General features: G+C 41.4%; 1 protein-coding gene and 1 long non-coding RNA gene across 10 annotated transcripts in view; both read left to right on the top strand.

Annotated features, from left to right (window-relative positions):
- Positions 1 to 17,198, top strand: part of LOC110530111 (CMP-N-acetylneuraminate-beta-1,4-galactoside alpha-2,3-sialyltransferase) — an 85,166-nt gene that overhangs the window by 52,551 nt on the left and 15,417 nt on the right. The gene's annotated exons all lie outside the window — the stretch shown is intronic.
- Positions 2,137 to 5,468, top strand: LOC118965526. Its single transcript, XR_005052901.1, has 2 exons — positions 2,137 to 2,822; positions 4,836 to 5,468. It is a non-coding gene; the product is annotated as an uncharacterized LOC118965526 (long non-coding RNA).

The raw sequence follows: 17,198 nt of genomic DNA, 5'->3' as shown, positions 1-17,198 counted from the left end.
AGTACTCAGTAATGTGTTGTATTGGATTTGCATTCAGATTTGTATTCAGGACAAAAAGTTAATTGCTTTGGCTGACAGGATGCATGTTTTGGAATTTAAAAAAAAACGTAATTCCACTTTCATTGTAAATCAGATTTTGTTCTTAACTGACTTTCCTAGATAAAAAATATTTAAACATTGTGATGTACAGTTGAAGTTGGAAGTTAGGTTGGGTTGGAGTCATTAAACCTAACTGGGTTGGAGTCATCTGGGTTGGAGTCATCCAACCTAACCTACACTTAGGTTGGAGTCATTAAAACTTGTTTTTCAACCACTCCACAAATTTCTTGTTTGCAAACTATAGTTTTGGAAAGTTGGTTAGGACATCTACTTTGTGCACGCCACAAGTAATTTTTACTACAATTGTTTACAGACAGATTATTTCAATATAATCCACTGTATCACAATTCCAGTGGGTTAGAAGTTTACATACACTAAGTTAAACAGCTTGGAAAATTCCAGAAAATTATGTCATGGCTTTAGAAGCTTCTGACTCAAATGATGTCAATTAGCCTATTGGAGGTGTACCTGTGGATGTATTTCAAGGCCTACCTTCGACCTCAGTGCCTCTTTGCTTGACATCATGGGAAAATAAATTGTAGACCTACACAAGTTTGGATCATCCTTGGGAGCAATTTCCAAAGGCCTAAAGGTACCACGTTCATCTGTACAAGCAATAGTACGCAAGTATAACCACCATGGGACCACGCAGCCGTCATACCGCTCAGGAATGAGACGTGTTCTGTCTCCTAGAGATGAATCCCAGAACAACAGCAAATGACCTTGTGAAGATGCTGGAGGAAACGGGTACAAAAGTTTCTATATCCACAGTAAAAACGAGTCCTATATTGACATAACCTGAAAGGCTGCTCCAAAACCGGCATAAACTCACACTACGGTTTGCAACTGCACATGGGGACAAAGATCGCACTTTTTGAAGAAATGTCCTCTGGTCTGATGAAATACAAATAGAACTGTTTGGCCATAATGACCATCGTTATGTTTGGAGGAAAAAGGGGGAGGCTTGCAAGCCAAAGAACACCATCCCAACCGTGAAGCACGGAGGTGACAGCATCATGTTGTGGGGTTGCTTTGCTGCAGGAGGGACTGGTGCACTTCACAAAATAGATGGCATCATGAGGGAGAAAAATTATGTGGATATATTGAAGTAACATCTCAAGACATCAGTCAGGAAGTTAAAGCTTGGTCACATGGGTCTTCCAAATGGACAATGACCCCAAGCATACTTCCAAAGTTGTGGCAAAATGTTTTAAGGACAACAAAGTCAAGGTATTGGCGTGGCCATCACAAAGCCCTGACCTCAATCCTATAGAACATTTGTGGTCAGAACTGAAAAGTGTTTGCGAGCAAGGAGGCCTACCAGCCTGACTCAGTTACACCAGCTCTGTCAGGAGGAATGGGCAAAAATTCACCCAATTTATTGTGGAAGGCTACCCGACACGTTTGACCCAAGTTAAACGTTTTAAAGGCAATGTTACCAACTACTAATTGAGTGTATGTAAACTTCTCACCCACTGGGAATGTGATTTAAAGAAATAAAAGTTGAAATAAATCATTCACTACTATTCTGACATTTCACATTCTTAAAATCAGTGGTGATGCTAACTGACCCTAAAAATGTCAGGAATTGTAAAAACTGAGTAAGTGTATTTGGCTAAGGTGTATGTAAACCTCCGACTTCAACTGTATGTACTGCCACTGAGCACAAAGAGAGGCATTACAGTAGTTAAAGGGACCTGTTATGGCTGCGATCCCCGTACAGGGACCAACATCAGTGGAAATTTCAGTGACAACTAAAAATACAATTTCGTATTTTTAGTTTGAAACATTCTTGAAAATGCAAGTGTCTTACACCCTTCAAAAGATTAGAATCTTGGTAATCAAACTACGTTTTCCAATTTAAAATAGCTATTACAGAGAACAAATCCCATGCTTTTGTTTGAGAAGAGCAATCAAGAACAGAAACATTTTCCGCCATGACAGTTTCTAGACATTCACATCTGAAGGTAAAATTATGACTTACATTCTGATATCTTGCTCTTATTTCTCTTCCTGAGTATCCCATTGATCAAATGAAGTGCCGTTTTCTTTGATAAAATCAATTTTTATAGCCTAAATCTAAACATTTTGTAAACTATTTGTGCCGTGAATTCCATCTCTATCAATTTTTTACGGAGCTTTCGGCGTGTTTCGCCCCTGTAAACAATCGTTTATATAGTCATGGTGGGTTTCAGTGCATTCCTCTGGATGTTTGCAACACAGTCAAAGGTCATTGTTTTTTTTGCGGGGAGAATTGACCGAAGTGAACTGATTTTGAAGACAGCGATTAAATGACTACCTGACGCACCAATAATTTTAGCGAAGCTTCATTGATTGACTATTTCTGCCCAATGACCACTGATCTTCTTGAAATCTAGCTGGGTAGATAGCCAATGAGCTGAGGTAAACGCCAGTATGTAATGGTTTGGGGTTGGACCACAATTCCTTGGTTGTAATCGCACGCGCAGGGAACTCCATTTTTGCCTTGACGATCAGAGCAGTTGCTGTAAGGCTTTTTACGTGCAGCTGTATTTTGGAAAGTTGTAGTTTCAACGATTTCATTGAAGATATCCTGGCGAATACATCATGAATACAAAGTGAAGTCAAACTCTAAAGTAAAAGTGAAAGTGAGACAGATTTTGTTTTTTGAGGAATCTTGGAGTGTTATGATTCAAACGAACTGAGGAGCTGTTTCTGCAAGGACCGGACGTACTTCTGGATGGGTAAGTGCTAATGCCGTTTTATGAAATATAAAAAAATATATATATATATTTTTGCAATGAAATGTGTAGTTTGTTTTTGTGTGTGTGTGTATATATAATATATATATATATATATATATATATATATATATATATATATATATATATATATATATATATATATATATATATATATATATATATATATATATATATATATATATATATATATATATATATATATATTACATACAGTGCCTTGCGAAAGTATTCGGCCCCCTTGAACTTTGCGACCTTTTGCCACATTTCAGGCTTCAAACATAAAGATATAAAACTGTATTTTTTTGTGAAGAATCAACAACAAGTGGGACACAATCATGAAGTGGAACGACATTTATTGGATATTTCAAACTTTTTTTAACAAATCAAAAACTGAAAAATTGGGCGTGCAAAATTATTCAGCCCCTTTACTTTCAGTGCAGCAAACTCTCTCCAGAAGTTCAGTGAGGATCTCTGAATGATCCAATGTTGGCCTAAATGACTAATTATGATAAATACAATCCACCTGTGTGTAATCAAGTCTCCGTATAAATGCACCTGCACTGTGATAGTCTCAGAGGTCCGTTAAAAGCGCAGAGAGCATCATGAAGAACAAGGAACACGCCAGGCAGGTCCGAGATACTGTTGTGAAGAAGTTTAAAGCCGGATTTGGATACAAAAATATTTCCCAAGCTTTAAACATCCCAAGGAGCACTGTGCAAGCGATAATATTGAAATGGAAGGAGTATCAGACCACTGCAAATCTACCAAGACCTGGCCGTTCCTCTAAACTTTCAGCTCATACAAGGAGAAGACTGATCAGAGATGCAGCCAAGAGGCCCATGATCACTCTGGATGAACTGCAGAGATCTACAGCTGAGGTGGGAGACTCTGTCCATAGGACAACAATCAGTCGTATATTGCACAAATCTGGCCTTTATGGAAGAGTGGCAAGAAGAAAGCCATTTCTTAAAGATATCCATAAAAAGTGTTGTTTAAAGTTTGCCACAAGCCACCTGGGAGACACACCAAACATGTGGAAGAAGGTGCTCTGGTCAGATGAAACCAAAATTGAACTTTTTGGCAACAATGCAAGACGTTATGTTTGGCGTAAAAGCAACACAGCTCATCACCCTGAACACACCATCCCCACTGTCAAACATGGTGGTGGCAGCATCATGGTTTGGGCCTGCTTTTCTTCAGCAGGGACAGGGAAGATGGTTAAAATTGATGGGAAGATGGATGGAGCCAAATACAGGACCATTCTGGAAGAAAACCTGATGGAGTCAAAAGACCTAAAGACCTGAGACTGGGACGGAGATTTGTCTTCCAACAAGACAATGATCCAAAACATAAAGCAAAATCTACAATGGAATGGTTCAAAAATAAACATATCCAGGTGTTAGAATGGCCAAGTCAAAGTCCAGACCTGAATCCAATCGAGAATCTGTGGAAAGAACTGAAAACTGCTGTTCACAAATGCTCTCCATCCAACCTCACTGAGCTCGAGCTGTTTTGCAAGGAGGAATGGGAAAAAATGTCAGTCTCTCGATGTGCAAAACTGATAGAGACATACCCCAAGCGACTTACAGCTGTAATCGCAGCAAAAGGTGGCGCTACAAAGTATTAACTTAAGGGGGATGAATAATTTTGCACGCCCAATTTTTCAGATTTTGATTTGTTAAAGTTTGAAATATCCAATAAATGTCGTTCCACTTCATGATTGTGTCCCACTTGTTGTTGATTCTTCACAAAAAATACAGTTTTATATCTTTATGTTTGAAGCCTGAAATGTGGCAAAAGGTCGCAAAGTTCAAGGGGGCCGAATACTTTCGCAAGGCACTGTATATATATATATAAACAATGGTCGGAGTTGAATGGAACACCTTAGTGACCGTTCCCTCTGCTCTATACAATCAATACATATCTGTTTATTTTATGTGATGATAAAAGGCTCATACAATACAAATATTTTTTTTATGTTTTCTTTCACAGTGATAGCGACTCCGACTGGGAGGCCCCGGTGCCAAGCTGCCCACTCTACCTGTGCCCCCCAATGGTGTTCATATGCCACAGTTCATTACTGCAGGCATGACTGCCTCAGGGCCAAAAGGGCACAGCATGGAGGCGTCGTTGTGTTCTGTGTCGCATGAAATGCACCACTTGTTCAGTTTGCCTCTGCTTTACATCAGAAAGAGACTGCTATGGGACAGGGCACAGGCAGCAAAATACTGTGACGAGGATTTCCAAGGGGTGTACTGTTTATTTTTTTGTTTATTCATTTATTTTTTTTCTATATTTATTTTTGTAAACATTTTTGTTGTTGTGTGTGTGTGCGTGTGTGTGTTAGAATTGCTTTTTGATGTGTTGTATATAGTTATTTGCACTGCTGTATATAGTTATAGGTCATTTCACCAATTCGGCCACTTGGGTACATTTGGGCAACTTGTGTGGGACACCTGAGTGACTTCATGCTAAATGTCATGTAGCTCACCCATTCCTGAAGTTATCAATCTGAAACTTTGCACACCTACAGTTGCCCTCCTGTGTTATCCATCAAAATTATATCCAGCATCCTATCTGACTGTGTGGCGATTCTAGTACATTTGAAAGATGATACTACAACAATAAAAAACAGAAAACGTATGCTCTTTCTTTCTCTTTTCTTCCACCAGATCTACTGTGTTATATTCTCCTACATTCAATTAACATTTCCACAAACTTCAGAATGTTTCCATTCAAATGATACCAAGAATATGCATATCCTTGCCTCTGGGGCTGAGCTACAGGCAGTTAGATTTCTTCAGGTGGAAATTGAGAACAAAGGGATGCAGCCATAACCGGTTTTAAAGGGATATTTTGGGTGAGGTTACAGGTAGTTTTAACGAGCCAGTACTAACCAGCGTTACCCATAGACTTCCAGTCATTGCGCCGCTATTATGCTATTATGTCTTTTTAAGTGTTTGTTGCTTGACAAATGGGGCCCATCATTGTGGTGAATTCCTGTTGATGAAAGATCATCCAAGAAGCTCTGTTCGCTCCTAGAGCTAGATTAGCATCGAACGCATACATTCCGTCTGTTGCGGCAAACCGTTTCTCTTTGGACGTGTTTATTCTTTGGCAGGTAAATAAAAAGGAACGTCAATTTAGATGTTCAACCAATCAGGTATTCACATTCATTCAATTACCCTAGTTTTGGGTAGATATTTCTCTACGCATGATATGGGGGAACTGAATGATGAGATGCGGTCCGGTCTCCAAGCATGATTAATTCTCTCAGTAAACAACCTGTAACCCTGGTAACAAGGTAGTCAGTCAGATAACTGTTGACTGGAAACTGTAATCTGCTGTTTGGTCATTTTGGGAACCCTCATCAAAAGACAAGTAATCATGTTGATTGAATATTATCGTCACTTCATTGCTACCGGAGTAACTGCATCATAAGGGACCTAAACTATTGCAGTGGAAACATAACACACTTTGTATGTTTTTAGCGACTGCGGCTAGCAAGCCCCTTTGTGCTGTAATTTTTTTAACCCCTTACATTTTCACCTTGTTAATACCAGTAGTCCAGTTGTACACCGGTAAAGCCATGAGTAACTGTACAAAGAAAACAAGCTTCAGAAAACACATGTTTTCTGACTCCTGTTACACTAATCCCTACACATAGCCAACCCCTGTGCACTCTCTCCTTTTTGTCTGGCCCACAGGGAGATTTGTATGTAGCTTTGAACAGTTGCTCTGTGGGAGCTTTGATGTCTTTGGTCTGGCGGGGGCTCCTTTGTGTGGTGAGGGCGCTCACAGGTGGAAGGAATGCAAGGCCCTTTCAGGATGCCTCTCTCACCAGGTTTGAAAGGGAATGTTTCTCATGGCTTCTTTTATGTGGGTGGGAGGTGCGCTTTCGTAATAGTGCTTCTGAATGTGACTCTCACCTGTGCTGTCATGGCTGTCCCCTTTTCCCCCCTCTCTTCTGGCAGAAGTGTTTTGATGAGTGACTGACACCTGACTGTTTTTTAAAGGTTGGAGAGTTTACCAACATTTCTTGCCCAGAGGGAGTTGGAAATTACATAATAAAAGTGTAATGACGGCCGTTTTATGGGCTCCAGACCAATTGTACTATTTTGGGTATTTTTTGAAAGCTGAACTTAACTTTTTTTGTACATAATGTTTCCACCATCGTTTTAATGACTGAAAAGAGCTTCTGGACCATCAGAACGGCTAACACTAACCTCGATTTGGACGAGGACTTCTACTTCACTGAGTTGGAGGCGAAAGACATTCATTATCCTGGACCTGGCGTTGATCCCTGACACTTGTAGAAGGTGAAGACTGCTCTATATAGGCTGGCGCACGGACACCCTGGTGAGACTACGAATAAATAAATCGCCTCTACCCTCTGTTCTATTGGCGAATGTGCAGTCGTTAGAGAATAAATTGGACGAGCTCTGCTCAAGACTATTCTATCAACGGGATATAGACTATGCTTCTAGGAGTCATGGCTGAACAAGGACATGGATAATATAAAGCTGTCTGTTTTTTCTATGCATCGGCGGGACAGAACGGCAAAGTCCAGTAAGATCAGTGGTGGTGGCTTGTCTCCTTTATTAACAACAGCTGTTCTGCAATCTCTGATAAACTGTAGACCATACTATTTACCAAGAGTTCATACATTTTTTGTGTAGCTGTCTATTTACCACCACAAGCCAATACTGGCACTGCATTCAACAATCTGCATAGGGCCATAAGCAAACAAGAAAATAATCATCAAGAGGTGGTGCTCCTAGTGGCAGGTGATTTTAATGCAAGAAAACTGAAATCCATTTTTACCTCTTTCTTCCAGCATGTCACCTGTGCATCTAGAGGGATAAAAACTTTAGATCTCGTTTACTCCACATCCAGAGACTCATACAAATCTCTCCCCCACCCTTATTTGGCAAATTGGACCTTAACTCTCCTCCCGCTTCCTGTTGACAAGCAAAAACTCAAACAGGAAGTTTAACATATCAGTCACCGGCTTCATTAATAAGTGTATCGATGATGTTGTCCCCGCAGTGACCATACATGCATACATATTCCAACCAGAAGCCATGGATTACAGGCAACATCCGCACTGAGCTAAAGGCTAGAGCTGCCGCTTTCAAGGAGCAGGACACTAATCCGGACGCTTATAAGATATACCGCTACGCCCTTGGAACCATCAAACAGGCAAAGTCTCAATACAGGACTAACATTGACTCCTTCTACATTGGCTCTGATGCTCGTCAGATGTGGCAGGGCTTGAAAACTATCATGGATTACAAAGGGAAACCCAGCTGAGAGCTGCCCAGTGACGTGAGCCTACCAGAAGGGCTAAATGCCTTTTTTATGCTTGCTTCAAGGCAAGCAACACTGAACCATGCGTGAGTGCACCAGCTGTTGCGGACGACTGTATAATCACGCTCTCCATAGCCGATATGAGTAAGACCTATAAACAGGTTAACGTTCACAAGACCGGAGGGCCAGACGGATTACCAGGATGCATATTCGGAGCATCTTCACTGACATTTTCAATCTCTCTCTGACCCAATCTGTAATACCTACATGTTTCAAGTAAACCACCATTGTCCCTGTGCCTAAGAACACCAAGGTAACCTGTCTAAATGACTACCGCCCCCGTGGTAACGTTTCTAACCATGCTTTGAAAAGGCTGGTCATGGCTCACATCAACACCATCATCCCAGAAACCCTGGCCCCACTCCAATTTGCATAACGCACCAACAGATCCACAGATGACGCAATCTCTCTTGCACTCTACATTGCCCTTTCCCACCTGGACAAAAGGAACACCTACGTGATAATGCTGTTCATTGACTACAGCTCACCGTTGAGCCCTCCAAGCTTTTCACTAAGGTAAAGACCCTGGGACTGAACCTCTGCATCTGGATCCTGGACTTTTTTTGACGGTGGTAAGGGTAGGGAGGAAGTGAGGCCCTGGCATAGTGGTGCCAGGAAAATAACCCTCTCCTTCAACGTCAACAAATCGGAGGAGCTGATTGTGCACTTCAGGAGACTGCAGAGGGAGCACACCCACATCCACAGTGGAGAAGGTGAAAAGCTTAAATTTCCTCGCCATACACATTACTGACCATATGAAATGGTCCACCCACACAGATGGTGTGGTGAAGGCGGCGCAACAGCACCTCTTCAACGTCAGGAAGCTGAAGAAATGTGGCTTGGCCCCTAAGACCCTCACAAACTTTTACCGATGCACCGCTGAGCACATCCTGTCAGGCTGTATCACCTGGTACGGCAACTGCACTGTCTGCAACCTCAGGGTTGTGCGGCCTGCCCAACTCATCACCAGGGGCACACTGCCTGCCCTCCAGGAAACCTACAGCACCCGGTGTCACAAGAAGGTCATCAAAGACCTCAGCCACGCGAGCCACGGCCTGTTCATATCATCCCGAAGGTGAGGTCAGTGCAGGTGCATCAAAGCTGGCACAGAGAAGCGGTTTTTCAGTTTCTATCTCAAGGCCATCAGACTGTTAAATAGTCATCACTAGCCGGCCTCCATCCGGTTACTCTGCCATACACCTTAGAGGCTGCTGCCCTATGTGCATAGTCATACAACACCAGTCACTTTAATGTTTACATACTGTTTTAACCACTTCGTATGTACAGTGCATTCGGAAAGTATTCAGACCCCTTGACTTTTTCCACATTTTGTTATGTTACAGCCTTATTCTAAAATCTTAAGTTGTTTTTCCCCTCATCAATCTACACACAATACTCCATCTTGACAAAGCAAAATGTTTTTTTATTTTTTATTTTTTACAAATGTATAAAAAAAAAGCTAAATAACGGATATTACATAAGTAATCAAATTGTATTATTCACATGCGCCGAATACAACGTAGACCTTACAGTGAATTGCTTACTTACGAGCCCCTAACCAAAAATGCAGTTTCCAAAAAATATGGATAAGAATAAGAGATAAAAGTAACAAGTAATTAAAGGGCAGCAGTAAAATAACAATAGCGAGACTATATACAGGGGGGTACCGATACAGGGTCAATGTGCGGGGGCACCGGTTAGTTGAGGTTGTATGTACATGTAGGTAGAGTTATTAAAGTGACTATGCATAGATGACAACAGAGAGTAGCAGCGGTGTAAAAGGTGGGGGGGGGGGGGGGCACTGCAAATAGTCTGGGTAGCCATTTGATGAGTTGTTCAGGAGTCTTGTGGCTTGGGGGTAGAAGCTGTTTAGAAGCCAACTGAGTTGCAAAGAAAAATCCATATCAGACTGGCCAATAAAAGAAAAGATTTAGATGGGCAAAAGAACAGACACTGGACAGAGGAACTCTGCATAGAAGGCCAGCATCCCGGGATCGCCTCTTCACTGTTGACGTTGAGACTGGTGTTTTGCAGGTACTATTTAATGAAGCTGCCAGTTGAGGACTTGAGGCATTTGTTTCTCAAACTAGACACTAATGTATTTGTCCTCTTGCTCAGTTGTGCCCCGGGGCCTCCCACTCTTCCTATTCTGTTTAGAGCCAGTTTGCGCTGTTCTGTGAAGAGAGTAGTACACTGTACGAGATCTTCAGTTTCTTGGCAGTTTATCGAATGGAATAGCCCTCATTTCTCAGAACAAGAATAGACTGACGAGTTTCAGAAGAAAGGTCTTTGTTTCTGGCCATTTTGAGCCTGTAAATCGAACCCACAAATGCTGATGCTCCAGATACTCAACTAGTCTTAAGAAGGCCAGTTGTATTGCTTCTTTAATTAGCACAACAGTTTTCAGGTGTGCTAACATAATTGCAAAAAGATTTTCTAATGGTCAATTAGCCTTTTAAAATGATAAACTTGAATTAGCTAACACAACGTGCCATTGGAACACAGTAGTGAAGTTTGCTGATAATGGGCCTCTGAATGCCTATAGATATTCCATTAAAAATCTGCCGTTTCCAGGTACAATAGTAATTTACAACATTAACAATGTCTACACTGTATTTCTGATAAATTTGATGTAGTTTTAATGGACAAAAATGTGCTTTTCTTTAAAAAAAAACAAGGACATTTCTAAGTGACCCCAAACTTTCGTGTGTGTGTGTGTGTGTGTGTGTAAAACCAGGAAAAGCACATTGAGTCTATCAAGGGAAGCCTGGCCAAGAAGGCAGCAACAATCAATAAATTACAGTATTCAAACATACAACAATACAATTCAATAATTCAATAAAGACTCCGTCTTGCCCAGCAACAGCCCCAAAACATCACTGCTCTAGAGGAGATCTGCATGGAGGAATGGGCCAAAATACCAGCAACAGTGTGTGAAAACCTTGAAGACTTACAGAAAACGTTTGACCTCTGTCATTGCCAACAAAGGGTATATAACAATGTATTGAGAAACTTTTGTTATTGACCAAATACTTATTTTCCACCATAATTTGCAAATAAATTCATAAAAAATCCTACAATGTGATTTTCTGGATTTTTTTTCTAATTTTGTCTGTCATAGTTGAAGTGTACCTATGATGAAAATTACAGGCCTCTCTCAGCTTTTTAAGTGGGAAAACTTGCACAATTGGTGGCTAACAATACTTTTTTGCCCCACTGTATGTGTAACTGATAGATGCGTGCACATTGCATATTGTTTTAAATGTTTGTAAATTGTAAGGTATTTTGTCTAACGTATATTTCTTTGTGTTTGAACTCAGTAAGACTAGCTGTCGCTAATGGAGATTCAAATATAATCTAAACCTATTAGTAGATGGATGGAAAAAAAGTAGACATTGAATATCCCTTTGAGCATGGGGTGAAGTTATTAATTACTCTTTGGATGGTGTATCAATATACCCAGTCAGTGTGAATACTTGAATGTACTAAAGTTGTTTTTTAGAGTATCTGTACTTTACTCTTTTATATTTTTGACAACTTTTTTACTTCACTACATTCCTAAATAAACAAATATTTTTTACTCCATACATTTTCCCTGACACCCATAAGTACCCATTTTGAATGCTTAGCAGGACAGGAACATGGTCCAATTCAAGAACTTATCACGAGAACACCCCTGGTCATCCCTACTGCCTCTGATGTGGCGGACTCACTAAACACACATGCTTAATTTGAAAGTGATGTCTGGTGTTGGAGTGTGCAACTGGTTATTTGTAAATAAAAATGTAAAAACAAGAAAATGGGGCCATCTGTTTTGCTTAATTTAAGAAATACATTTTTTTACTTTGATACTTAAGTATATTTAAAACCATTTTTTAAAAACTTTTACTCAAGTAGCATTTTACTGTATGACTTTTACTTGAGTAGTTTTCTATTGAGATATTTGTACTGTAACACAAGTAAGATAATTGGGTACTTTTCACACCACTGCACACAGTCACTACAAAGATACAGTACAGGTGTCCTCAGTTGCCGGAGAGGAAGGAAACCGCTGAGGGGTTTCAGAGGCCAATGGTGACTTTACAGCAGTTTAGAGTTTAATGGCTATGAAAGGAGAACACTGAGGATTGATCGATAACACTGTAGCCACCATACTAACTTAATTGACAGAGTGAATAGAAGTAAACCTGTACTGAATAAACATATTCCAAAACATGCATTCTGTTTGCAATAAGGCACTAAAGTAAAACTGCAATAAATGTGGCAAAGAAGGGAACTTTATGTCCTTACAAAGTTATGTTTGGGGAAAATCCAACACATCACTGAATACTACTTCATATTTTTAAGCATAGTGATGCATCATGTTTTCCTAGAGACAATGGGAGACAAATTCACCTTTCAGCAGGGCAATAACCTATACACTGAAGTTGCTTACTAAGATAACATTGAATGTTCCCGAGTGGCCTAGTTACAGTTTTGACCTAAATTGGCTTGAAAATCTATGGCAGGACTTGAAAATGGCTGGCAATGCTCAACAACCAACTTGACAGAGCTTGAAGATTTTTTTAAAATAATAATGTGCGTCTATTGTACAATCCAGGTGTGCAAAGCTTTGATTTACCCAGAAAGTCTCACATCTGTAATAGCTGCCAAATGTGATACTAACATGTCAGGGGGTTGAATACTTATCTAATCAATATTTATTGTTATTTAAAAAATAAATGTACATGTTTAAAATGTTATACCACTTTGTCAGAGTATTTTGTCAATGAAATCAATTTTAATCCCACTTTGTAACAACAAAATGTGGACAAGGCACTATATAGAAACATTTACCTACCAGTAAACAAGGATTAAGAACATTAGCCAAGCAGTATCTGTGTATATGCAAGAAGTCAAATCCAGATTATTTTAAACAAAGCAGAATCAGTAATTTAGCCTGTTAACTTTTGATACATCCTCAGATGTAGGCTAACTCTTAATTCCCTGGTTTTAAAAGAAGACTGGGTTATTGAGAGTATCTTGATGGAGAGGCTTCTGAATATTATTTTGATAATTTGCTACAGTACTCATTTAACTGCTTTGAGAACCATGCTGTAGGTCTGCTGTAGTCTGTTTGCTGTAAGTAAACGGCTCCAGACTGCCGGTGGAACAAGGGTTGTCTAAAGACACCCTCTAAACCACCCTGAGGCCACATAGTTCACGCAAGTCCTCCTTTGGGTCGGAATGCTGTTAAGTGTTCCCATTGTTTTCCCTGTTTGCCGTCATGGGAGTGCGAATGCACGGGTTTCACACACCGGATAACCCCGGCACGACCGGGAGAAGAGAAACTGACCGTGACCCCCAGAGAGGGCAGAGGTCGTAGTGCATGTCAAGAAAAGCAAATTGGCAAATGCTTCAGGTTTCTCCTAACAAAGGGAGTAAGCATCGAAGTACCTCATAGAGTTTGGGTTGTTTTGGATTTTTGGTAACTGGAACCTTGGTCTGTCTGGCCAACCTGGTTTTCTCAGGGCGAGTGCCCTTCAAAAACCTTCTCCCCCACCCTCCTTTCATATTTCTTTCTCAAGTTCCTCCCCCGTGGGACATTGTGATGAGACACTGTGAACCTCGTAAACTCTGAGTTAAACATGTACACAGCACTAATGACCTCCAGACAACCTTAATTGGGTTTGTTTGTAGCTTGGTGCTGCTATTTAGACCTTTAGTTACACTTAGTAGTACATTCCTGTGACCTGCTCTAGCCTGGTCTATAAACAAGTCCTGACGACTACCCCTTCAGTGATAGCAGATCGGAAGGAACCTGAATGGTGCAAGCAAAAAGGCAGAAGCTTTCCTAAGCCCATTGGAAGCCCAGCACCTATTGCTTACAGGACACCTACAGTGTATCGGGACCTTCAGAACATCTAAAGAGTAGCCCTACTGGGGAGGGGGTAAGGGGTTGTTTTTGGACAGGGAGTCCGTGTCCATCTCTCTGGTGTGCTCTTACCCTTTCCAATTTGGGCCAAGGTCTCGCCTGGCTGCTTGTAGCTGGGCGCAGGGTGACACGTGTTTGTTTTTATTTGCATAGAAGGGCCTTATGATCATCTGTGTATGGCCTGCAGATGTGAACTGTCCAACTCGCTTGCCCTTCTTTCCCTCTCTCTCCCTTTAGCCTTTTCTCCATGATCTCCCCCACTCATTCGGCCCCTCAAGCAATGGTTGTGAACTAGAACATGCACAGTGTAAAAATAATTTTACTGTAACAGCGTGGGTTCCGGAGGTTTATCTACCTCGGCTATACATAAACTGAAATGCAAACAGGAAGCCGTAGAGGCTAGACATCTCCAGGGTGCTTTATTGAGGCCGCCTCCTTCCCATTGAGGAGCTTGACTTGAGTGGCTTCTCTTCATCACTTCAATTGTACATCTATGGAGTGAATGCACCACAGGAGGTTGGTGGCCCCTTAATTGGGGAGAACGGGCTCGTGGTAATGACTTTTGTGGAATGCTATCAAAATACATCAAACATGGTTTCCAGGTGTTTGCTGCCATACCATTAGCTCCGTTCCGGGCATTATGAGCCGTTCTCCCCTCAGCAGCCTCCACTCGAAATGCACGGTATGCTATATCATTGTGTTTATGTGTACGTGCACATTATGTTCTTGCCTCCGAAGTGCCTAGGGCTACTATTAGGCATCTAATGGTATTTCTATGTGCTTTAGAGATGATTTGTTATCATATACACTACATGGCCAAAAGTATATCTCTCTGTGTGTTGTCTAGGTGACAGGCAGGAAGCTATATTGTGTGTGTGTGTGTGTGTCTAGGCAAGTGTTGCAACCGGGGACCGAGTATTTTTACACGCTTCAGCACTCGGCGGTCCCGTTCTGTAAGCTTGTGTGGGTCAACCATTTCGCAGCTGGGCCGTTGTTGCTCCTAGACGTGTGGCTGAAATAGCAGAATCAACTCGTTTGAAGGCGTGTTCACATACTTTTGGCCACGTTGTTAGAGGGATGTGTGGGCCGTAGAGGTTGAAAGTGTTATCGCTGCGATTACACATCGGTCAGGAATGTACAAACCTTTTGAGATAGTCTTCCATATACTTCAGGTGTTTAGATGCTTATGTTCTGCCACAACCTTTTCCAGTGAGGTATTTAGAAATCTTCTTGGGTGTTTTCGATTTCGTGTTAGTGACATTCAGTCTTTTCAATACGACTGTCCTTGAGCACCACTTTCCTCAGACTGTTGGTTGCAAGAATTTTTCCCATTCAGATCGATCCCCCCCTTCTTGGTACACATCTCTATTCTTCCCCCGGCCTGGCATTGTCTTGCTTTAATCCTGCCCTTGACTCTTGTGTAGGTTGATCTGTATTTTCCTATGACTTGGGAACGACTAGACAGAGCCACTTACCAGAGCCTCTGTTGTAGAGCGCTCACGTAGGTTGATTTGCCAGACTGCAAGTGAATGTTTTTCAAGTATCAGACTATTTGTGGAAAGTCACAAACCGTATCCAGCCATTCCTTTGATGGTGATCAACAGAAATAGTTAGTCTCCAGATTAAAAAAACACACCACTTGACATTTTGATATGATTTGTTAGGTCTACTCAACATACTTTCCCAGAAATGCTCCCATTTTATAAAATGATCTCCTCCGGGTCAATGGTGTTTACCAACCATACACATTCTGTTTTCCACAGACGCCTCATGGAAAAAAGTGTTTACCTTACCAAGTCTTACACCTGTTTTATGATTGTTGGTGAACAGTTAGTCAGTTAGAGCAGATGCCTTTTGGAAAGTAATTTCATATCATCTATTTGTTTTGTAACTCAGTTAAACCAAGCGACCTTTGTTTTTTTTATGCCGTGTTAAATGTTGAAGAGAAGATTTAGAGATTGAGTCAGAGGCTAGACTGAGGGAAGAGGCCAAGAAAGTTAGTGAAGGAAAGAGTGAGGTGAGAGAGCGAGCGAGCGAGAGAGGATGACTACCCTCTTGCTGTGTGATGTTTATAGAGTGATTTAACATTGGGCTGGCACGCTGCGGGGCTAGTTTAGAGGGTCACCGGCAGGAGTGACATCCATTGACTGGTGAAGGAGGAGGGCGACTCGGCCAAGAAGCATCACTCACCTGCTGGGTTATGGGTCGGCTCAGTTACATCCCGCTGCGAGGGAAGAAAGCGTGGCGGTCGTTTAGCCTGACTCTCTCGTATCGCTTACGGGCTCAACGATCAATCGGGTTCCCCTTTCTCTCCGCAAAGTTGAAATTCCCAAACTGGAATGCTGGTGGGAGTTCTGGCCTCGTGCCAACCAGAGAAGACAGCTGGGGAATGTGGAAGATTTTGAAATAACCAGAGGCTTGAATGGGAAAATCAGACCCTGGCACAAACACCACAATGAGGACATTTGTGTATGCCGGGGCTGTAGAATAGGAATGTGAGCATTGATCTCACTGAGATGACAACATGTAGTATGGACTCATTCAACACTGTGTAGCATCTTAGATGGCCATGTAATACAATGATGTTCATGTCTTTCCATTTTGAGGGTCGGTCCCTGGGTGACAACATATTTGCTTTAGTTTTCTGCTATGAGGAAATTAAACCCTGGATGTTCGGCTAGCAGACCTGTTATAAGTCTCATTACTGTGTGACTGGTTACCCACCCATAGCTCCCATGTCTGATTATTGAGTTAATTGGGGACCCACCCATAGGTTCCATGTCTGGTTATTGAGTTAACTTCTTTGGGGAAGGGGACAGTATTGGGAATTTTGGATGAAAAGTGTGCCCAAATTAAGCTGCCTGCTACTCAGCCATAAAAGCTAGAATATGCATATAATTAGTAGGATAGAAAACACTCTGAAGTTTCTAAAACTGTTTGATGTTTGTGAGTGTAACAGAACTCATATGACAGGCAAAAACCTGAGAAAGAAATCCAACCAGGAAGTGGCAAATCTGAGGTTTGAAGTTTTTCAAACCTGCCCCTATCAAATACACAGTGGGATATTGGTC

This window comes from Oncorhynchus mykiss, chromosome 8 (genome assembly GCF_013265735.2).
Source record: "Oncorhynchus mykiss isolate Arlee chromosome 8, USDA_OmykA_1.1, whole genome shotgun sequence".
Taxonomy (NCBI): Eukaryota; Metazoa; Chordata; class Actinopteri; order Salmoniformes; family Salmonidae; genus Oncorhynchus; species Oncorhynchus mykiss.
Note: the sequence above shows the minus strand (reverse complement) of the source record. Positions and strands in the feature narration are given on the sequence as shown.